This window comes from Bos javanicus, chromosome 12, assembly GCF_032452875.1.
Source record: "Bos javanicus breed banteng chromosome 12, ARS-OSU_banteng_1.0, whole genome shotgun sequence".
NCBI lineage: Eukaryota > Metazoa > Chordata > Mammalia > Artiodactyla > Bovidae > Bos > Bos javanicus.
The window spans coordinates 30936123-30960355 of record NC_083879.1 but is presented as its reverse complement, the minus strand read 5'-3'; the positions used below and the strand labels follow the sequence as shown (position 1 = coordinate 30960355).

The 24233-nt window shown below is 44.8% G+C and overlaps 1 long non-coding RNA gene and 1 other non-coding gene across 2 annotated transcripts in view; both read left to right on the top strand.

Annotated features, from left to right (window-relative positions):
* LOC133258365 (uncharacterized) overlaps nt 1-21597 on the top strand; it is a 30307-nt gene extending 8710 nt beyond the window's left edge. Inside the window, exon 2 of the long non-coding RNA XR_009739987.1 lies at nt 19366-21597. This is a non-coding gene — a long non-coding RNA (uncharacterized LOC133258365). The remainder of the gene's footprint in view (nt 1-19365) is intronic.
* On the top strand, nt 12970-13042 carry TRNAG-CCC (transfer RNA glycine (anticodon CCC)). Its single transcript has one exon. It is a non-coding gene; the product is annotated as a tRNA-Gly (tRNA).
* Nucleotides 21598-24233: the final 2636 nt, after the last annotated feature.

Here is a 24233-nt window from a genome sequence, read left to right as displayed (position 1 = left end):
AGATTCTTTACCAGCTGAACCACAAGGGAAGCCCAAGAATGCTGGAGTGGTAGCCTATCCCTTCACCAGTGGATCTTTCCGACCCAGGAATCAAACCAGGGTCCCTGCATTGCAGCCGGATTCTTTACCAACTGAGCTATCAGGGAAGCCTATATATATATGTATTGTTCTCTGCCAGGTAATTCAACAAGAGTCTTTTAGGATGTTAATAGAGGATAATTGAGCATATGTGCTTTTCGAACTTGGGCTCCCTGAAGAAATAGTTTAAACCCCATCAGGCCCACCTTTTATTAATACTTGCACACCTTATGTATCCTTTAAAAGCACCATTTTGCTTAACTCTCAAAGAAATCCCACAAGGTGGGGATTTTAATTTCCTTTCCCGCAGAAGAGGAAACTGGATGTTCAGAATGTTAAGTGACTTTCCAAAAGGACTTCAGTCTAAACCCAGGTCCTTTCACCACACTGTAGGGCCAAAAGATAAACTCAGTTCTGCCCTAAATTATACACTTAGCTGGAAAAGCTGTCTGAAGAAATAATGACAGAGATTTTCCAAACTTGATGAAAAAAGATCAACTTGTAAATCCAAGAAGCCCAGCAAACCAGAAGCAGGACAAAGAAAAACAACCATAGTCAAACTACAGAAATCCAAAGGGAAATTCTTTCAAGCAACCACAGTTGGGGTCTGTCACAGGTCTGTAAAATTAACCCTGGAGAAGGAAATGGCAACCCACTCCAGTACCCTTGCCTGGAAAATCCCACGGACGGAGGAGCCTGGTAGGCTACAGTCCATGGAGTCACAAAGAGTTAGACACGACTGAGCAGCTTCACTTTCTTTTTTCACTTTGTAAGATTACAGAGCAGGTTAGACACCACTGAATTAAAAGAGACGTCGTGAACAGAAGGAGTTATTTGGAACACCATCTAAAAGGGCAGAGATGCAAAATAAAGAACTATATCAAACAATAAAGAAGTGTAGTAAGTTCTAGCATATATAAAGAGACAAGATTTAAGGACATAAGACTAAGACTTTTCCAGGAAATACAGATGAGATTTAAATGCTAAAATATCAGAATCCAAGTGGACTTCAAGTAGGGAAAAGTCCACAACTAGAAACAACACAGAGAAGCTATAGGACATGAAAAATGAAAGGTCTTGAACTTCCCTGGTGGTACAGTGGATAGGAGTCCACCTGCCGAAGCAAGGGACACTGGTTCAATCTTTGGTCCAAGAAGATTCCACACGCCAAGGAGCACCAGTCTGTGCACCACAGTGACTGAGCTCACACGCCTAAAGCCTGGAACTGGAGAAACCACTGTTTTGAAAAACCTGCTCCCTGTGACTAGAGAGTAGCCTGCTTGCAGCAATGAAGACCCAGCACAGCCCAAAATTAATTCATTCATTAAGAAAGACAAAAGATCTTAAAAGCATCCAAGAAAAAAAGCTAGATTACTTACAAAGAAATGGCAGTGAGAGTAAAATCTTATTTTTCAGTGTCCGTGGTATTAGAGTCAGTGACTTCACTGTGCTCAGAGATACTGAAGAGTTACCCACAGTCCTCTATACTGACACTGTCTTTAAAAGCAAAGGTTAAATAAAAACGTTTTCTGACTTAAAAACTAGGAGTGTTTTTCTCTAAGAGACACTCATTAAAAGGACATATTACAAATATATGGAGAAAAACCTCTGGTGGAATGTCCAAGGGACAAGAAGAAATTGAGAGTAAAAGTATCAGCAAATATAAGTAAATACAGATGGTATAAAATAGTGTCTAATTTAGGAGTGTGGGTAATAGAGGACAACTAAAATACTGAACAACTGGATGAGTGGTGCTTCGCAGTTAAGAGAACAGATACTAAATACAGATTTCTTCGGCTCAAATCCCAACCCTGGTGCTAATTATCTGGTATGTCCTACCCTGCTTTGTATGTGCTCAGTCGCTCAGTCGCATCCAACTCTTTGCCACCCCATGGACTGTAGCCCACCAGGCTCCTCTCCAGGCAAGAACACTGGAGTGGGTTGCCATTTCCTCCTCCAGGGGATCTTCCTAACCCAGGGATCAAACCTGAGTTTCCTGCAGTATGCTGAATTGGCAGGCAGATTCTTTTTTTTTTTTTCTTTTTTTAAATTTTATTTTATTTTTAAACTTTACAATATTGTATTAGTTTTGCCAAACATCAAAATGAATCCGCCACAGGTATACCCGTGCTCCCCATCCTGAACCTTTACCACGGCGCCACCTGGGAAGCCTAATTAGGCGAGTTTATTAATCTCTCTGTATGTCTATCTACATCTTTTAATATGAGGAGAGTCATAGTGTTTTCTCATAGGGTTATTGATGATGCTTAAATTAGTTAACATATGGGGAACCACTTAGAACCACGCTTGATATGTAGCAAGTGTTTTGTAAGTACGAGCTACGATTTTTAATAATTTTCAATAAAGCATTCTCAAGTCCTTGTGTTGCCAGGTAAAATACAGAATCATGGTGAGAGACTTTATCAAACTTCGTTTGACAGCAGTGATTAAGAAAATAAAAGTACTATTAGCAAGCTTCTTTTGATTGACTCGTAAAACTTGTGCGCCACTAATGTAAACTACATAGACTTTTCAAAAGTCTACTTCTTAATCTGCACGATAATTCCGAGAAGTAGAAACCAAGCAGGTGTGGCAGATACAGTTAGTTGCCTCCCCAGTTTCAGTCTGCCTTTCTTGTATGCAAAACACTGGTTTCCAGTGGAGTATGAATGTGTCCAGCTAAGACCCTGACTCTCCCAGGTGACTTTACAGTTATGTGGCCTTAGAATCTAGTTTAGATCATTTAAGTGAAAGTCATTGGGTTGGGTTTCTGGAAAAGCCATGTTATGCTTTATGCCTTTAAGGCTAATATGTATGTGTGCTCAGTCACGTCTGACTCTGCAACCCCATGGGCTGTAGCCGGGCTACTCTGTCCATGGGATTTTCCAGGCAGGAAAACCGGAGTGGGTTGCCATTTTCTTCTCCAAGGGATCTTCCCAACCCAGGGATCAAACCCTAGCCTCTTGCGTCTCCTGCCTTGGCAGGTGGCTTCTTTACCACTGAGCTACTTGGGAGGCCTTAAAGCTAAAATGTGTTTCCGTCTTTTGACTGTGTGTGTGTGCTACTCATGCCTTCAAAGCTTCTGTATTGTTTACATTTTTCAAGCAACTTTTTAAAATAACAATAATAAAGCAAGATATAGAACTGTTTGCTATGTTCCTATTATAGTTGCAGAACTTACAGAAATAGCTATTAATATATGTTTGTTTATATGTTACAAACGCCTGATAAAAATACACACTCAGCTGTTAACAGTGAGTGATGGGGAGGCAGTGGGAGAGTGGATGAGGCACTTTTTTACGTTTTATTTGCTTCCGGTCTGTTTGATGTTTTTACAGGTTTGTATTCTGCTTTTGAAATCTAAAAAAAAAATGCATCAATAAATAAAACATATGCCAGTAAAGGGAAGGGGAAAGAAAGCCATTGCTTTCCAGCTCGGAAGGAAGCAAAGGAAGTGGTTCCAGGACTGGGGAAGAGCGAGGAGACAGGACTGACTCAGGAAAGGGGAGTACGTGGATCAGTGGTGCTGTGATGTCTGGGGGAGGCAGAGGGGGACGCGCCCACATGATGGTGTACACCTCCCCACGGTGAAGGAGAGACTCGGGGCAGGGAGTGGGGAGAAACAGAGATATTGACTTTGGCTAAACGTGCAGAGGGAGACAGGAGTAGGGGTCCAGCTGGAAGAGTATGCAATAAAGCAAGTACCAAATAAACACCGGGGGGAATGGCCATGTTCTCATTTTTAGATGTGCCCTCCTCAGCTTTATCAGCAACTGTATTTCTGTGAAAACCAGAGTAATTTTCTTCAGTTAGAAACATGTTCTTTAAACTATGGCCATAGGCCATCTGTGCCTCTGCCTAGACAATGCATAGTGAATGCCTCTTCAAAATAGATGGCTTTCTATTACACTGTATCTCCATAGCAGGACTTGGGAATTAACTTTGCCATTGGAGAGAGGGAATTGTATTAGGGAAAAGAAAAAAAGTTTATATGATAAATTCAAGTGGGATAATAATACGATTTTAAGGAAGACTAACCTGAGAAAATGCACAGGAAGCATGCTATTTGTGTAAAATAGCCTTAAAAACCCATGCACAATCTCATCTTTGTGGATGCTATGCATAAAGAAATCTTAAGAGAGCAGGCCGAAGTTAAACCAGCTGAATTGGGGTGATTTTGTGTTTTCTGAGAGAAACAATATATGAGAGACTTAGGATCAGCTAAGCTCTTGCTGAAGGAGACACAGATGGTGGCTCTTGTGGTTTTTGCTTCTTATTCCCTTTGAGTGAGAATAAAATTATCATATTTTTGCTCTTCAAGATTCCTCAGAATAAAAAATTAATATACTCAGGAAATTAAAAATGAGTATACTCAGAAATTTCATTTCTAGGAATTTATCCTTTAGATAGAGTCACACATGTGCACAAAGATGGCTATGGTAATGTTGTTCATATTAGCAAAAACTCTGCCTCTCTGGGAAACAGAACTTTGCAGTTGATTAAAGCCCAGAAATTTTACAACTCTCTAAAATGGATAATGGGGGATGATTTATTTTTCTGTTTAATAGAAGAGACCCTTCAGTGTTATCATTTTCACCCTGTAGGACATTAGCCAGTTTTCTATCAAAATTGGCAATGCTATTTCAGAATTTCTTTTTATCCATTGACTTTATAATTTTCAACTTGCATATTCCCCTTTTTTAATGTATTTTTAAAAATTATTTATTTATTTGCTGGCTCTGCTGGGTCTTCGTTGCTGCATGGGCTTTTCTCTAGTTGTGGCGAGCAGGGACTCCTCTCGAGTTGCAGTGCCTTCTCTTGTTGCAGAGCGCAGGCTCCAGGATGCATGGGCTTCAGTAGCTGTGGGCACGCAGACTCGGTAATTGTGGCTCCCAGGCTCCAGAGCACAGGCTCAGCAGTTGCGGTGAACAGACTTGGTTGCTCCACGTTGCTCCAGGATCCTCCTGTATCAGGTATCTAACCAGTGTCTCCTGCATTGGCAGGCGGACTCTAACACTGAGCCACCAGGGAAGCCCGCATAGTCCCTCTTGAGCCAACTTTGTCATCCTGGTGGTTTTTTCATTAATGAATTAAATAAAACTTCAGTATATGTGAAGAAATCTTCTCCAATGGTTGTTTTTCTGGTGTGATTGGCCAGCATATTCTGATCCACGGAAAGAAGATGACCGTGGGGCCACACCTCCCCCTCCCACCTCACAGGTGAAGGGCTTTGGAAATCACGCAATGTAAGGCTGTGAAACTCACTAACCTACATACAGCTTTTGGAAAGTAGGTGAGTTCTGGTCACTGGACTTTTTCCAAAGCCATTTGCCTCAGGGGTGGGGGTCATTGTGTACTCAACACTTGTCATCTGTCCTACTGGAAACAGGCCTAACCAGATTGTCAGAAAAAAGTGGTTAACCCAAGGTCTTCAAATATGGAAAGTTAAAAAATAAAACTGCAACAAGAAGCCTGCAAGATGCCATTAAATAGACCTGGACATTAGTGCCCAGCAAACACCAAGTATTTGAGACGCAGCCCTGTAGCCACTGAATGTAATCAATGGCCTTGATCACGATGAGATCGTACTGCCAGAAATTTTAGGGTCATAGCAGGTCATCTTTCCTTTTATTTGTTTACTTGGCTGTGCTGGGTCTCAGTTGTGGCATCTGGGATCTTTAGTTGCAGTATGGGAACTCTTAGTGTGGCATGTGGGATCTAGTTCCCTGACCTGCATTGGGGTCTTAGCAACAGAACCACCAGGGAAGTCCATCTTTCCTTTTACAGGTGAATTTTTGGGAAGAATTTTGCATCTAATGGGTAGCATGGATCTAAGAACTGTCCTACCAAAGGGTCATCGCAGTTCACTCTGAGACTTTGACCCTCACTCCCCCTCCCAAGGCTGCAGGAATCCCTAACATCCAGTCTGGCTTCCAAATGCTGAATTTCCACGATGGACTTGATCTTGTTTGTGAACCTAGGGCTGCAAATTGACACTATAGAATTTTATTCAGCAGAGTGGCAGTAGTTAAGGCAAGCAGTCCTGGCAAAGGTTCAGATGAAGAAGCATCTTCCTGTGTGGCAGGTAGGTGTGTGAATTGCTATGGCTTGTTTTGGCAAACAGGCAAGCAGTCTGGCAATAAGTTGCATAACTCATCTATTCCTCCAGGGCTCCAAAGAGGGCAGGCAGAAAGCAGTTTTCTCTCCCCTTCGTGGCCTTCCAGATCTCTTTTATTGTTTCTTTCTCGTCCCCACCTGAAATCCCCAGTAGCTGATGTAGCCTTTTCTGTCACTTTTAAATCATTTATTTAGTTTTTAATAAATGCAAAAAGGTTTATTTCTGACTCATTTTAAAAGTCCCTTGCAAATGGAAAGGCTGAGTCTTCTCCTCATCATCGTGACTCAAATGACAGAGCAACCACCGTCTCAAATGTTGTTGTTTAGTCGCTAAGTCATGTTTTGCAACCCCGTGGACCCATAGCCTCCCAGGCTCCTCTGTCCATGGGATTTCCCAGGAAAGAATACTGGAGTGGGTTGCCATGTCCTGCTCCAGGGGATCTTCTCCACCCAGGAATCGAACATAGGTCTCCTGGATTGCAGGGGGATTCTTGACCACTGTGCCACCTGGAAGCCTGTGTGTGTGTGTGTGTCTGTGTGTGTGTGTGTGTGTGTATCCATGTGTGTGTATATATACATGTGTGTATGTGTGTATATATATATATATATATATATATAAAATGTTCTTTTCCATTATGGTTTATCACAGGATACTGAATGTCCCTGTGCTATACAGTAGGACCATGCTGTTTATCCGTCTTGTGTATGATAGTGTGCATCTGCTAACCCCAAACTTCCTATCCATCTCTCCTCCATCGCCACCCTTTGGCAAACCCGAGTCTGTTCTTTGTGTCTGTGAGTCTGTTTCTGTTTCACAGGTAAGTTCGTTTGTGCCGTAGTTTAGATTTAGCGGAGAAGTGATATCATACGGTTTTCGTCGTTCTCTTACTCCCTCGATATAATGATCTCCACGTCCATCCGTGTTGCTACAAATGGCATCATTTCATTTTTTTGTGGCTGAATAACGTTTTAGTGTGTATGTATAGTGTATATAGTGTGTATACATATATATCTCACATCTTTATTTATCTGTCAGTGGACATTAGTTGCTCCTATGTCTTGGCTATTGTAAATAGTGCTGCTGTGAACTTAGGAGTGCGTGTATCTTTTCGAATTAGTGTTTTCGCCCAAGCCCAGGAGTGGGCTTGCTGGATCATATGGCAACTCTAGCTTTAGTTTCTTAAGGAACCTCCAGACCATTTTCCATCAACTAGATTTATTCTTGATATCCCAGGACGACATGGTCTGTGTGCTTCATGCACAGAGTTGATTTAACGCCCCTGGTCTCCACGAGGACTGTGGACTCCAGAACCTCTTCTCCAGCAGCCCCGAGTCCTTTCCTAAAGACATGTGTGCACCACTGCAGTGGCCAGCACCATCCGCTCATGTCGTATTTCAGGTCAGGGACAACGAAGCCTGGGATGTGGCACCCCAGAAACCAGCCAGAGCCCTGTAAACTTGCAAAGGTCAGAAGGTATCACTCTTGGAGTCTAGAAACAATCTGGACCACTTAAAGAATCCACCTGCCAACACAGGAGACTTGGGTTCGATCCCTGGTCCAGGAAGATCCCCTAGAGAAGGAAATGGCAACCCACTCCAGTATTCTCACCAGGGGAGCCTGGTGGGCTACAGTCCATGGGGTCACAAAAAGTTGGACACAATTTAGCAACTAAACAACAGCAAAGATGCAGTAGGAATAAAGAGGGTACATCCACTTTCTCTCATCAAGAGCCCTATTATGGTAAACAAAGGAGTAATACCTCCCACTCCTGAATTACCTTCCAGAGGACAGCCTTGGGAGAATTTACCAAAGCATGGGCTGTGAGCTACAGGCTCAGAGATCAATCAACCCTTTCCCTTTGGAGCAATGGCAAACATGGCACATTGCGTGGAAGCTGCTTCTGGAGTGCCCTCTCTCAGCTAGAAAGGACAGGCAGCTTCAGTCTGATAGAATAACACATTTGTGCTTTGCTTGCAGAACTGAGCCTCCTCAGCACTCGTCCAGTTCAAGGTCAAGGTGAAACTGACTCTGGGTTTAACCTCACTCCACGGAAATGGCTAAAAATGCCCCTTCCTATTTGTTAGCTGTCTTCATCTTTTAACTTTAAACCAGAAAAGTTTATGACAGAAGATTATGCAAGGAAAGTATTTTAGACAAGCCATGGCAAACGAAAACCAAGTCATTACAAGAATTAATCACTAGCCAAAAAACAGTCTGTTGTTAACTCCATTACGAGTTTAAAGCAGCTATTAAACCAAGGGCATTAGATTCTTCTAGCTCGTTTTCTCATTCTTGGCTTATCTCCAGCTGGCTTGAAATGCTAACACAGTAGCTGAGAAATTCACGGCAAATCCAAACACAGCGCAGATCTGCAGGACTTTGGGGTCTCTGGGATTCTCTGAAACAGTTGTCTCAAGTAAGTATCAGTCCTCAATTCTCAGTAAAAATGTCCCAAGAAGATGGTTTCACTCTAAAGAAGATACAGGAGAAGATACAGGATGTCAAGATGAGGTCTATGAAGCAGACATTTTCTCTGGACTTTGCTGCATGTCCTGTTGAGAGCCCCACCCACCCACTGCACTGGTTAATTATCGTTTTCTTAATTAGCATCTTTCAATCTTCTTTATGAGACACAAAGCACTCTGAGTAAAGCGTGGCACATCAGGGACCAGGAATGTGGAATTCTACGTCTGACTTCATCTCTGACTCAGAGGATCTTGGGCAAGTCCTAGCTTCTCTGCCCTCATTTTTTTCCGTCTCTAAAATAATTATGGCTCATCTGTATTATCTGATTTGTTAGGACAAATTTCATGACCACATCGGCATGAAATCTGGATGAAGCTGGAATTGAGAAATGGATCAGACGCTCTTGATCGAGATGGTGAAAGCAGAGGCTGGAACCAGGACAGATAACTGACTCCCACCCAGGTTGAGGGTGGCACGGCGCGTGGGGGAAATCAGGGAGAGCGATATTTTGAAAACATAGCTGTTGTTTGAAATCCGTAGTATATTTGGTTAAATTTAACTCAGTAAATTTCACAACATATTATGATCTATATGGGTATATATTGTGTATTATGATTTTGGATGGGTAAGATAGCTAACACATTTTAGTTCTTAAGGGATTTTTTTTGGTCTTTTTAATTGTCCAAGTCAGACAAACACCCTGAATGACATTAAAGAGAGGGAGGTGAGCCAGATGGGTCTAATTTTGATATTTTGAGCAGTGAGCCATTTCTAGTCCTTACCCTTCCCAGAGATGGATGGACGAGGCAGACCCAGGGAGCACCTCTCTTTAATTGCACAGACATAAGAAGGACCGTTCCAGTCTGGGTACACCAGCCCTTCACACTTAAACCTTTTCATGTTGACAAGTGGAGCTGATGCTGCCAATTGGCAGAACACTGGGTTCTTTCTCAGATAATGCACGTGTCTTAGTCTCAGTACAGTTTTTAAACTGAAGGGAACTGCAGGCCTTATCACCCAACACTCACACACAGGTATTAACAAATGGACATGCTGAGCACTACTTAAATTACATTTCTTTCAGGAAAACAAGCAGCAACAACAAAAACATAAACCAATCATTGATCAAAAAGAAAAAAAAAAAAGGATTTTGGAACAATCAGAAACAGAATCTACACCATTGGGAAAAGGTTCAATCTGTGATTCTTATTTATAGGCAGTCTTTGTGAGCATTCTTTATAGTTTATCTACATGAAATCAACTTGGGCTTCATCAATTCTGCTGGAAGAAAAAGAAGATGAAGTACTCCTGGAACCACCAGCAAGCACTCTGGAGAGGACAGATCATTTAATTGCATCATTAATTTCCAAGACATATGCATCACATTTGAGTCTGCAGAACATAACCTATTAGAGGAAGCCCAATTGCAAGTGCTCATAACAGAGAACACAGAAGACCTCATTCACCAGCCACCTCTCTTCCCTTTGATTTCTAGCTTCCAGAAAGCAGCAGAGTCGCCCAGCTGCAGTCGCAGGACCACCTCCTGGTGAAGTTAGAGTAAGGCGAACAAGGAGGGTCGTGGGTCCCGCTTTTGCCCTGTGGACAGTGTTTGATGTCTTAAGCCAGGTGATGAGGACGTGTGTGTGTGTGTGTTAGTGGCTGAGTCATGCCTGACTCTTTGCAACTCCATGGACTGTACCCCTCCAGGCTTCTCTGTCCCTGGGATTCTCCAGGCAAGAACACTGCAGTGGATTGCCATTCCCTTCTCCAGAGGATCTTCCCAACCCAGGGATGGAACCCAGGTCTCCTGATTGGCAGGCGAATTCTTCACCACTGAAGCCCTGATGAGGGCATGTGCATTTATTACTCTTTATTCCTATTCTTAGCATATCTTAAACATCGAGATAGTATATTATTTTTAAGGAAAACAGACCTGACTCTGCAGGCTTTGCAAAGTGATTCAGTCATCTTAAGCTATTTAGGTCTGTGTACTCTTTCTGGCTCCAGCGAGAATCATTTCATACAATTAAATTTTTCTCCACTCATCAAACATTAAAATCATAAAGATATATATAAAGCAAACAGCCAAGACAACGCACTAGTCCTCTGGCCTCCTCTACTAATGGCACTCCCCTTCCCAAAGATGAGCACTCTGTTTCAGCATGCCCTTTCAGATGCTCTCTATATCCACACGTAGGCATATTCACGTGTTGTGCTTCCAAATGTAGTGTCAGCTTTGACCTAAGCATCCTTCCTTGGCTTTGATCGCTTACAGTCAACAAGAAGAAAGAACCGATGTCCTGGGTCAGAAGAGATAGGAATCCTGGAGAGGAAGACTTGAATCAAGAGAGGACGGCTGTGATCTCAGAGAAGGGAGCGTGGCCTGGTAATTCTGCCTTAGGCTGTGTGCACAAACTTGCCCAGAATAGTCAGAGTGAGGGAACCGAGGGGCAGCGGTCCCCAGCTGGGGACCTGGGACCCTTTTATGGTCCATGATGCCTGGAGCACCGTCATGTCCCTTGGCTTAAGGGCGGGCAGCTGAACAGTGGAGTCTGAATGACCTAGGCACAAAGAGGACAAAGCCAGGCAAAGACGCTGGTTTTAGGAGCGAAGCTCTCAAGAGGCTGCGTGTGCAGACAGCTCATGCCTGAGATGAGGCGGTTTCTGCAGGGGCTTTGGGTTGGGTGATTCACTAATGAGGGTCAGCGTGGATGACATAGGAGGGGTGAAGCCGTGGACTTATAGCCCAACCTAAAGACGGGTCCCCCTTCACCCCATGGGCAGCAGTGGGAGGTGTATCAGATCTCAGGAAGCCTGCCACTCTGTATCTGCCCTGGGGACAAAACACCTCCTCCTCGGACTTCTCAGGAATGGGACTCTCTCGAAGCAAGACCAGGAAGCTGTGACAGCTGACCTGTCAACCCTCCCAGCTTGCTAACAGGGACCTCTGCTCCCCAGATGGTGACCACCTCCTGTCTCTTGGTGTTTCCAAGGTCATCTTTGCAAGCCTGTTGCCTTTCTCTCACTTCTTAACGTATCTAAACCGGAAGCTCTTGGTGGAGATTTTTTTTTTCTCATATAGCCTAAGTCTTTATTGAATTTGTTGCAATATTGCTTCTGCTGTTTTATGTTCTGTTTTTTTGTCCAGGAGGCATTTGGGATCTTAGCTACCTAAGCAGGGATCAAACCCACACCCTCTGCATTGGAAGGTGAACTCTTATCCCATTGGACCAGCAAGGAAGTCCCTCATATAGCCTTTTTAAACTGGGTGTAATAATCCACATGCCATAAAATTTGCCCTTTTCAAGTGTACAATCTGGTGGCCTCGGGGCAGACTGCCTCCTCCAGTGCCTCCTCTGGGTGCCTCTGGCTAGGCTCTGCAGAAGCTGTTTTGGGGAGCAGCTTCTTCTTGTGAGTGCCCCCTGCCCTCCAGCAGGGATGAGCTGGAGGAAAGCAGGTCTGGCTCCCCCTGTGCCTGCCCCCTCCGGCCGTGGACCTGCCTTGACCGGGGTCTTGCAGGTCCACCGGCTCCCCGTTTGCTGTGAGCACAGGCTCGGATGTCAGGGCAGAGAGAGAGGTCACTTAGGTAGACTCTATTGATTTTTGCCATCTTCTCGTTCCTCTGACTGTCCCCTTTCCCCTGGAGGAACAGTTAGGAAATAGCTAACAATCTTTGCAGCCAAACAAAGTTTCTGATTTTACTGCATTCCTAAAACAGTGGAAAAGAAACCAAGAACCGGGCCTCAAAAGGATCCCGTAGAAGCAAATTACATTCCTATTTGATGGTGAAGTGGCTGGCAGTCCATGCCTGCGGGATCTGATGTTCCCTGAGAAGGATATTGCTTGACAGTTGGAAAATAGGCTGGCCTGCACACATATCTTTCTCCTTGAGACCAATTAGAAAGCTCTGGAAACCTGGTTAAGGAAGGAATATCTGGTATTTAGTTCTGTGCACAAAATGATAACCCAACAGCCAGAGGTAACTGTGGGTACACATATTTTCTGAGAATGCAATAAACTGAATGCAATAAACTGAACTCCAAATTTACAAAACATCATTAAGTAAAGCATAGTTATTGGCGTTCCAAAACCATTCGGCATTTTTATCCTGGTGATATTTTGTTTTATGGGATGAGGCTGACAATAAACAGGTCAGAGACTGTAGACACCTCCATGCTAAAAATTCTTAGATTCATATGTGAATGCCTCAGAATGTAGAGTAAGACATACCTTCAGAAACTAAAGACTTTCAGGGTCGTGTGATTGCCTGTTTAAAATGTTTTTTAAACTGATGTTGTTGGGGGCCTTCCCTGGTGGTCCAGTGGCTAAGACTCTGAGCTCCCAATGCAGGGGGCCCAGGTTCAATCCCTGGTCAGGGAACTAGATCTCACATATTGCAACTAAGAGTTCACGTGCCACAACTAAAGATCCTGCATTCTGCAACTAAGACCAAATAAATAATTTTTTAAAAATTGATGTTGTTGGAGATTTCCCCCATAAAAGGTAATGAAAGTGATAGCTGGTAGAGTTCTAATAAAGCTGAGAGCTTAAGAAAGATGTTGAATTAGCCTTACTAGTCTTAGACAGCTGCTTATCTACCCTGGAAAGGTGAAAAAAACGACCAGCCTCATGAACCAAGGCAATAGTGTGAATCCACATCCCCTGGGACCTTGGTAAAAATACAGAGGCCCAAACATCAGCAATGGCAACAACAGGAATACAGAGGCTCAGGTCCCAGGCATCAAGCTTAGTCAGCAGATGTGTGTGTGTGTGTGTGTGTGAGTGTGTGTGTGCTCAGTCATGTCTGACTCTTTGCAACCCTATGGACTGTAGCCCACCAGGCTCCTCTGTCCATGGGATTCTGCAGGCAAGGATACTGGAGTGGGGTGCCATTTCCTCCTACAGGGGATCTTCCTGACCCAGGGATTGAACCCACATCTTATCTTCATGGGATCTAAAATCTAAACAAATTCCCTTGAATATTCTGAAGCACACTAATATTTGAGAAACCTTTTGAATTTTAAAATCAAGTAGACAATTGAGATTCAAAGGCCATCATCCTGTGACCTTGAGCAAGCTTGTCTCTAAAACTTAGTTCTCTCATTTCACTTACTCCCTGGGCTGTTGAGAGGACTAAGTTAATGGGCTGTTTGTCTCAGGGCTGGCCATCTGGGTGCATGCTAAGTCGCTTCAGTCATGTCCAACTCTTTGCAACCCCATGAACTGTCGCCTGCCAGGCTCCTCGTCCATGGGATTCTCCAGGCAAGAATACTGGAGTGGGTTGCCATGCCCTCCTCCAGGGATCTTCCCAACCCAGGGATGGAATCCACATCTCTTACGTCTCCTGCACTGGCAGGCGGGTTCTTTACCACTAGTGCCACCTGGGAAGCCTAGAGGATGATTAATTAATGTTACTTCCCTCATGAGGCTGCTAGGACTGCCATAGCGAATTACTATGGACAGGGCGGCCTAAACATCAGACATTTATTTTCTTACAGTTCTGCAGCCTGGAAGTCCAAGGTCAAGGTGTCAGCAGGGCTGGTTCTCCTGAGGCCTCTCCCCTCGGCTTGCAGCTGGCCGTCTTCTTGCCAGGTCCTCACGTGGCCGCTTCTCTGCATGAGTGGCCCCATATTTCTTTCTCTTCTGATCAGGTCATTGGTCTTATTGGATTAGGGCCCCACCATGATGACTTCACTTAACCTTAATCCTCTCCTTAAAGCCCTTCCCTCTGAACACAGCCACACTAGGGAGTTAGAGCTTCAATATGTGAGTTTTGGTGGAGACATGACTCAGTCATAGCACTCCCCTTCCCTTCATCATTTTCCTTAGTTTGCATCTGAATCATCTGTAACTCAAAAGGACTGGTTTACAATACCAGTAAGTCCCCCACATACAAATCTTCAAGGTTTGAACTTGCAAAGATGCAAACGTGCCTGCCAGCCCCTGTACGCCAGCTACTGTACTACTGTACTCCAAGGTACTGTAAGATTAAAAATGTTTTCTTTATTTTGGTGTTTGGTTTTTTTTACGTTCCCATTATTTGTGTGAAAAGTATCATAAACCTATTATAGGACAGTACTTATACAGCTGATAGTGTTAGTTGAGTACTTTGGACTTTGAGGACTTTGAGTACTTTGATGGACTTCCAAACCGGACTTCCGCACACTTTCAGAAGGGAGCTTGTTCGCACGTACAGGACTTACTGTACTCCTCTGATGAAAGCGCTGGCTGAAGGTGAGGTGAGGATAGGGTGCAGGCATTTTGCTGGAGACACGTGCTTCTTGGGAACCCTGTCCCCAGAACCCTGGTCCAAGATGATAGCAGAGACTCACTACTATTCTTAGCTAAAGGACCCAATGACTCTCACTAGTTCAGTTTCATTTTTTTTTTTTTTAATGACCTAGGTTGAGAAGTCACGGAATCCCTTGTGTCTAAATTCTGAGCCCTCGAATTTCCAAACTGTGAAGGGCTTTCTTTTTCTTCTAAAGATAGATCACAGCAGAGAAAAAGAAAAGTCTCTTCAGATTTCAAACATAGAAAGTGTAACTCAGTGATATATTATTTCCTGTCAGAGCGGTTATTTGCACCTATATTTAGAGTCCATAATACTCAGTTTCAGATGTGTAAGGCTTCGTTCCACGCTGCCTCGCCCTTCGCTGCTCTCCTTCGTGGCTGCACCCAGAGCTCTGCAGAGGCCAGCCACGTTGTGACAGAACCTGTGATGTGAACTTGATTCGTTCTGATGTTATACAGGGGCACCTGGCCACCTCCGATCCATCTCCGATGTAACTGGCAACGCACTAAGGTGACTCAACCTGTGAATCACTCAAAACCAAGCTCGAAACCTGCAGGCCCTGCACCGTTCCCTTATTCACACTAGAATTAACATTTTTGACTTAGACTATGAATTTTACCTCTTTCCCAATTACGTCCCTTGGCTCTCCATTGTTTTTTTTCCCCCATGAAACTGAAGCAGCCTTCTAAAAGTATACGCATTTATTGTATATCTTCCTCTACCCGATTTAATGTGTGCCACTGATTCCACTGAATTGTGAATGACAAATTGAATGGAGAAGCCTGGAAGTAGGTATGTATTTATAAGAAAGTCCTGACTATTTTTCTTTGGTAACTTGGGCAGAGAGGAAGGCTCCGTTTGGGGGCACTTCTGGTGTATTCGTTTTTAATATATATATAATTTATTTATTGCCTGTGCTGGGTCTTCACTGCTCACAGGTTTTTCTCTATTTGCAGCAAGCAGGAACTACTCTCTAGTCACGGTGCCCGGGCTCCTCTTTGTGGGCTCCTCTTTGCGGAGAACAGGCTCTAGGGTGCGCAGGCTTCAGTAGCTGCAGTTCCCAGGCTCGAGAGTTCAGGCTCAGTAGTTGTAGCACGCGGGCTTAGTTGCTCTGAGACATGTGGAATCGTCCCAGATAAGGGATGGAATCCAAGTCTCCCGCCTGGGAAGCCCCTCTTGGGTGTTATTGTGCGTTATTGTCAGGACCACCCTGACCACCCCAGTGGGCCGAGGCAGCCCCAGAACTCTCACTCTTCACCTTATTTATTGTTTGCCCCGCACTTGGAAAAGGTGCCCTATGGTTCAATTCTAAAATGTCAAAGCCCAGAGAGATCTTAGCCTCTCTCTCTTCCTCATTCTAATTAGCCAGCGTTAAGCCACATAGTTGTCCAGGCAAAGTGAGTTTTCCTGGGCCTGGGCTCAGCCACGTGACTTGCCTTGGCCAATTGTATGTTGACAGAAGCGGTACAAGGAGAAACCTTAAAAAGTGCTGGTGCCGTGCGGCCAGCTGTCTTGCACTTCTGCCGCTGCTGGGAGAGGACGTGTCTGGCCAGCAGCGGGAACCAGGACGAGGAAAAGACTCGTTTCATCTTAGCTAGGCGTCCTCTGCCAAGCCTAGAGCAGCGCTCGCCAGCTGCTCCTGGGAAGGGATCAGTTTTTCAAACATGTTATTTTACTGTTCCTGCAGTTATCTGCAGTGCTTCACACCTTCAGAGCGCTCAGGTGAAGTCACCTGCACTCACTGTGGGACTGGGCTGCTGTGGGTGTATGTTCTGCATATGTGGTCCACAGACCCCTTGCTCCCATCACCCTTGCCCTCCCTCCATATGTGGCTGCTGCCTGTGTACTCAGTGAGATGGTGGTGGGCGAAGGGGAACGTTCTTGGGTCACCTGAGGTCTTGGCTTCAGTCTTAGGCAGACCCTGAGCGTCTGAACTTGGAGGAGGGCTTGCTCAGTTGGTCCTGTGCCTTCCCCCAAGGACACACAGCTCTGCAGTGAGTGTGGAGGTGGCCCTGGTAGGAGAGAACTCCCCGCCCTCCTCCAGCGGCAGTCAGTTTTCACCTCTGTCCCTCTCTCCAGGATCAGTTAGTTTTCCTTTGGGACTGAGCGTTTTCCAGCCCACCCCTGGCATCGCCCAGCTCTGGCCATGATGCCTCCCCCAGCAGCCCAGGATCTTTGCCTGGGTCCCCGGGGCATGAGATCCTGTGCCCGTGTGTCATGGAAGGGAGTGTCCCCGGGTCCCTGCCCCGCCCCACCCTGTCTGTGAATCTCTGAGGGAGCCTGAGGAAAAGAGTTGCAGAGTGGGGTGAATAGCCCGTGTTTAGGCTCCCAGGAATTCACAGCCCTCATGGAGGTCTACACTTGGCCCTTAAAGAATCCATGATGTTTGAGTTGTCTTCTTCCGCCTGGCGTTAATGACGGCCACCTCTTCTTTCTGAGCTCCCACATGGGTGAAATTGTCCTCACATTCCATTTTCCTTGGAGGGCTCGTCACCACCGAATTTGGTTCACTTCATTGCCTGCAATCTTAACTCTGAGATGGGCTGAACCAGTGTTATGGTTTTGCTAATCACCAAGATTGTCATCGTTAGGGTGGAAGCAAGGTTCCTTTGTGGCTCTCCACATCCCAAGCCCAGTTAGACTCCTCATGCCTTAGCTAATGGTCTGAAAACTTCTCTTTATGGTTATTTCCTTGGGCTTCCCTGGTGGCTCAGTCAGTAAAGAATCTACCTGCCAATGCAGGAGTCTTGCGTTTGATCCCTGGGTCGGGAAGATCCCCTGGAAATGGAAATGGCAACTCACTCTAGTATTCTTGCCTGGAGAATCTCATGGGCAGAGGAGCCTTGTGAGCTACAGTCCCTGGAGTCAAAAAGAGTCAGACACAACCAAGCAACTAAACCACCACCACCGTTATTTTCTTAACATTATCTTGATGCCATTTTGGTTTCTTCTTTCACCCCCAGAAATATTTAAAATATTTAATGTGTGTATGTGGATGCCTGTGTGTATGTGTGTCATTTAAGAAAACTAGGTAGTTTTTTTTTTTTTGCAGTATTTCAAGTTTGATAGCATAGTGATTAGATAGTGTACTTGTACCTGTTCTTTATGTATTAATTAATGCTTTTTGTGGTTGAATTTTGAAAATGTTCCATTTACATACCTTGTAAAATATGAAGACTTAATTTTTTTAGAACGGTTTTAGGTTCAGAGCAAAATTGATGGGGATGTGCAGAGATTTCCCATCTACCTGCTGCCCCCACACAGCCAGAGCATAAGGTACTTAAAAAAAGTTTAGAATCTGTTTTATGGTATAGAGTTTGCATCAAATCATTTTAAAAATAAATTGTTCAGATCTTCTCTATCAAAAATTATTTTGTATCTGCTAATCCTTAAGTTAAAAGACTCTTACTCCTTGGAGGAAAAGTTATGACCAACCTAGATAGCATATTCAAAAGCAGAGACATTACTTTGCCAACAAAGGTCCATCTAGTCAAGGCTATGGTTTTTCCAGTGGTCATGTATGGATGTGAGAGTTGGACTGTGAAGAAAGCTGAGCGCCGAGGAATTGATGCTTTTGAACTGTGGTGTTGGAGAAGACTCTTGAGAGTCCCTTGGACTGTAAGGAGATCCAACCGGTCCATTCTAAACATCAGTCCTAGGTGTTCTTTGGAAGGACTGATGCTAAAGCTGAAACTCCAATACTTTGGCCACCTCATGCGAAGAGTTGACTCATTGGAAAAGACTCTGATGCTGGGAGGGATTGGGGGCAGGAGGAGATGGGGATGACAGAGGATAAGATGGCTGGATGGCATCACAGACTCAATGGACATGAGTTTGGGTGAACTCTGGGAGTTGGTGATGGACAGGGAGGCCTGACGTGCTGTGATTCATGGGGTCGCAAAGAGTTGGACACGACTGAGTGACTGAACTGAACTGAATCCTTAAGTAGGGGTATATTAAAATTTTCTCAATATTATTATTTTTTCTAAAATTTTAGACATAACTCTAACTGTTTGGAGTTTCTGTATTTTGGTGTTATTCATCTGGAATAATTGTTCATGATGGGAATTTCTTTGTCTTTTGTCTTCTCCTTCATCGAGAAAAAGTCGTTCACTTTGTCCTGTTAAGAATTCCTCTTGAAAGTCTTCATTCGGTATTAAATAACTAGGTATTTGGTATTAATAGCCAAGTGTCAGTAATAACCAATAGCTGCTCTGTTTGTGCTTATATTTTCAAAACATATTTTGTTCATTTTTTTTTTCACCTTTTCTGGTCACTTAGTGTGATGATTGACATTTGGGAGGCTGAATTTTATCATTTGCAGGTTATAACTTCTTGTGTTCCTGGAACTTTGGCTCTGATGTCATCGTCACGTTCTGTCTTGAAGTCTTGTCTGTGCTCTTTCCAGGCTTCCTCACCTGTTCCTCCAAGTGCACCCTCTCCAGCCATGACCGCTTCAAGTTGCCATCACCTCCACCCGCACGTGGCGCCATTGCTCCCTGCTTATTCCAGCTGCATCCCTGGAGGCTCTAACAGTTCAAGGTGCACAGGAGTTCTCAATAAGTATTTCTTTAGTGAATAATGATGGGTGTACAATTAGTTAGGTTCATCGGGAAGAAATAGAAAACTCAAATATCAATGGCTTAAAGAGTTTCTCTCCCTCTCTTATTTAATCCTAGGCCTTTAGGCATTTAACCCAGAGTATCTGGTAAGACTTTTGCTCTAAGAAATGTTCAGGGACACAGATTCCTTCCAGATCATCATGTTGCATCCCCAGGGCATGTTTTCCATCCGCATGTCTAAGATGGCCCACATTTCAGGCCACAGGATGGGGGAAGGGTCAAAGAAGAGTCAGCAGAATCTCTTAGAGAAGGTTCCTGGGGCCTGCCAAAGATACAAATGCTTCTCCTTTTGTAGTCTTAGCCAGAATTTCATCTCAGGGCCATGCTGCCTACAAGGGAAGCTGGGATGTGCTGTCATAATCTGGATAACTTGGTGCCCAGCTAAAAATGCCATCACTGTGGAAGAAGAGGAAACCATGAACTGGGGCATCTTTAGCAATTGCAGAACACTAATCATGCATTGGAGAAGGAATGGCAACCCACTCCAGTGTTCTTGCCTGGAGAATCCCAGGGGTAGGGGAGCCTGGTGGGCTGCCGTATACGGGGTCGCACAGAGTCGGACACGACTCGCAGCAGCAGCAATGATCTGAAAAGACATAGTGTTTGTGGAAACAAGAGGACTGATGGGGTATATGGTAGTAGGAACAAGGTAGTGGTGGGCCAGCTACAAAGACCAGGAGGGGCTGGCCTGAGAAGGGTCTTAGACTGTCATGCCAAGACTTCAGATATTATCCCGGAGACTGTTTATCAGTGACGGTTCCGAAAGGAAGCAGACAGTTTGAAAGGGGTGAAGTGAGTTCAATGAAAGTGAAAAGTGAAAAGTGAGTGAGTGAAATTCACTCAGTCCTGTCTGACTCTTTGCAACCCCATGCACTGTGGGACACCCCCCACCACCACTAGGCTCCTCTGTCCGTGGGATTCTCCAGATAAGAATACTGGAGTGGGTTGCCATGCCCTCCTCCAGGGGATCTTCCCGACCCAGGTATCGAAGCTGGGTCTCCTGCATTGCAGGCAGATTCTTTACCTTCTGAGCCACCAGGGAAGCTGAGTTCAGTGGAGGGACTATTTAAAGGTGGATGATGCAGGGTCCCAAGCAGCAGGCGCCACATCCCCACCAGGACTGCAGAGGCAGGTGGGTAACGTTGCTGGAACCCAACAACCTCACAACTCCTGTTGTAGGAGGTGGGCATCAGGTAGGAGCTGTGCCTTTGCAGAGGAGCACTGGCTCTGCAGCATGTAGCCTGGACACAGAACTGCTGACGCATCTGCAGTGCAAAACGAGCATGAAGACACCGTGTTCAAAAACTCTGAAGATGGCAACAGCAGAGCGTTAAACCAAATGTATTGCCTTCCTTGAGCACAGGGGGCCTGTGCCTTTTGTCCAGGTTACACACCCATGAAGCTGGCCTTGCCTGGCAGAGAAGAAGCTGGAGGAAAAGCACCCTAAACTTCGCTCTACTCCAGCCCTCTTTCTTTTTCCCTTGCCTTCCATTGCCCACACCCAAGGAGAAGTCAAAGCCAAGGAGCCTGGTTGAGGCCATCCATGAAGGTGAGGTCGCCCATGAAGGTGAGGCCCAGCCAGGTAGGAGAGCGAACAGTGGGACTGCGGGAGCAGCTACAGAATACCAAGCTCACCATGCAGAGCCATTAGAGATTTTAAAGCAGAGTGACGTGTCCAGTTTATTTTTAGGAAGAACTTTTTGACAGCCATGTGGAGAATGGATTAGAGAGCCTGAAGGCAGAAAGACCAATTAGGAGGCTACCATGATGGCTTCGTAGTCACTCTCCTTTTTTAAAAAAATAAAAATTCACTGTAGAAATATATTTCTTATTTATACTGCTAACCAAGTAACACACACACACATATAAAATTTGATGTTCATGCAACAATACTTAACCTTATTACAAGCAAAGTATTCTGATTTCATTTAGAAATATTGGTTCCATATTATGGTAATCATTTTGACCATATGTGTAAATCAAACCATCATGCAGTACACCTTAAACTTACATAGTGATGTGTGTCAACTCTTTTCAATAAAACTGGTGGGCAGGGGAGTGGGAATGCTGGTTCCAAATCATTTAGGTGATTCTGTGAGTCACTGATGAGTCACAATTTTCAGTTTAAACATTAGTCTAAGAATGTTATAGACAGAACAGTGCCCCACAAAGATGCCCATGTCCTCTAAGTTTGATTGAGGACCCTGAGATGAGAGGTTACCTTGCATTGCCCAGGGCCCCCAAGGTATCAGTGCGTGGGTGCTCCATCACTAAGTCGTGTCTGACTCTTTGCAACCCTATGGGCTGTAGCCCACCAGGCTGTCCATGGGATTCTCTGGACAAGAATACTGGAGTGGGTTGCTGTTTCCTCCTCCAAGGGATCTTCCCAGCCAAGGGATCGAACCCACATCTCCTGTATTGGCAGCCAGATTCTTTACCACTGAGCCATGTAGGAAGCCCAGGGTCTTTAAAAGGGGGAAAGGGAGGAGGAAGAGATGTGATGAAAGAGACAAAGTCTGAGTGGGGCAGCTGGCCATCGCTGGCTTGGAGGAGGGAAGAAGTGGGCCATGAGCCAAAGAACACATACCTCCAGAAGGTAAATAAGGTTGAGGAGACGCACTCTCCCTGAAGGCTTCACAAGGAATGCAGTCCTGTTAACACCTTGATCTTCGCCAGTGAGACTCACAGGACTTTGACCTCCAGAACTGTGAGGTGATGAAAGTGTGTTGCTTTAAGTTGTTGAGGTTTGTGGTGATTCATTTCAGCAACAGCAAGACCCTAACTTGAGGAGTGAGGTGAAGAGGGTCAGAGTGAAGGCAGTCGGTGTGGGCAGGGAGGAGAGACGTGGGGTCAGCTCCTCTCCCAGGGCCGAGGACCACAGCCCCAAGACAAGTCACAGCCTTCCTTCGTCCCATGTGTTGTAAGCCTGGGAAAGTTAAAATGAGTATCAGAGACTTACAGGGGGATGAAAGCCTGTTGAAAAACTCTTGTTTTAGTGAGACGTGACTGTGAATTCAGGGTGGATAAACAGAATGTGCTGTAAACCTGTGAGCGGACCTTGAAGGAGACAGACAGGGCCACCCAGACAGTTTCTTACTTTAGTCCCAGCTGCCCGAGGAGATTAACCTGCTGAGCATAGCTCTCACGGATGAGTCTGGAGTGTATTTAGAACTTGCAAAGTGAAGCAAACTATTGATTTCTCTAGAAATGAAACAAGAAACTGCTCCAGAACAGAAGTCATCAGCCACACTGTGGAACTAGGAGATGAACAGTTTGTAAGATGGACAGACGAGCACACGAGTTAGTCCAGGATTGGTTGTATCAGTCATGGAACACGTGATGGGCAAACCAGCCACAGGACCTGGTAATGGTCAATCAGCTCATACTTTTAAGTATAACGATCAATCTCCACTCATAAGTTACTTGTTCTGAAAACACAATTCATTGGAAGATCAAATCTCACGATAACTAGGGCACGTGATTTAAAATAAGTCATTTACAACAGCAAGAGAAAATATAAGGCAAATTGTCTAAGAAAAAATCTAAGGAGGCACAAGATCTTTATATAGAAAATTATAAAACTGTAGAGATACATGTGTGAGCACTCAGTCATGTCCAACTCTTTGATACCCCATGGACTGTAGCCCAGCAGGCTCCTCTGTCCATGGGATTTCCCAGGCAAGAATATTGAACTGGGTTTCCATTTTCTTCTCCATAGAGACACATAACAAGATCTAATAAATGAAATCTGTTCCGTGTCTGGCCGGGATGACTATCTTAAAGATACTGATTTTCTCCCAAATTTCTCTGTAAGTTCAAAGCAATAAGGAGCATTACCTCCTGAGTGTGTGCGTGCACATGCGTGTGTGTAACTTAGAAAGATACCTGTAAAGTGCGTGTGCAAGAGCAGATGGCCAGGAAGCACCACGACTACTGGAAAGGGAAACAGACTCATTCAATTAAACTAAAAATTTGAAAACTCAAATGTAATAGAAGTTGCCATAAATCATACGATAAAGTCAAACAGAGCTTGGGGGAGGAGTTTGTAGATACAGGTAACTCATAAAGATTGAAAGGAGAAGGGGGCAGCAGAAGATGAGATGGTTGGATAGCATCAGTGACTCAATGGACAGGAATCGAGCAAACTCTGAGAGACAGTAAAGAACAGGGGAGACTGGCATGCTATAGTCCAGGGGGTCGCAAGGAGTCGGACACAGCTTAGCAACTGAGCAACAACAATAAAGCATCAGTCAGTGAGTCAGTCAGTTCAGTCCCTCAGTGGTGTCTGACTGAGACCCAGTGGACTGCAGCACGCCAGGCTTCCTTGTCCATCACCAACTCCTGGAGCTTGCTCAAAATCATGTCCATCAAGTCGGTAATGCTGTCCAACCATCTCATCCTCTGTTGTCCCCTTCTCCTCCTGCTTTCAATCATTCCCAGCATGAGGGTCTTTTCAAATGAGTCAGTTCTTCCCATCAGGTGGCCAAAGGATTGGAGTTTCAGCTTCAGCATCAGTCCTTCCAATGAATATTCAGGACTGATTTCCTGTAGGATCAACTGTTTGGATCTCCTTGCAGTCCAAGGGACTCTCAAGAGTCTTCTCCAACACTATGGTTCGAAAGCATCAATTCTTCGGTGCTTAACTTTCTTCACA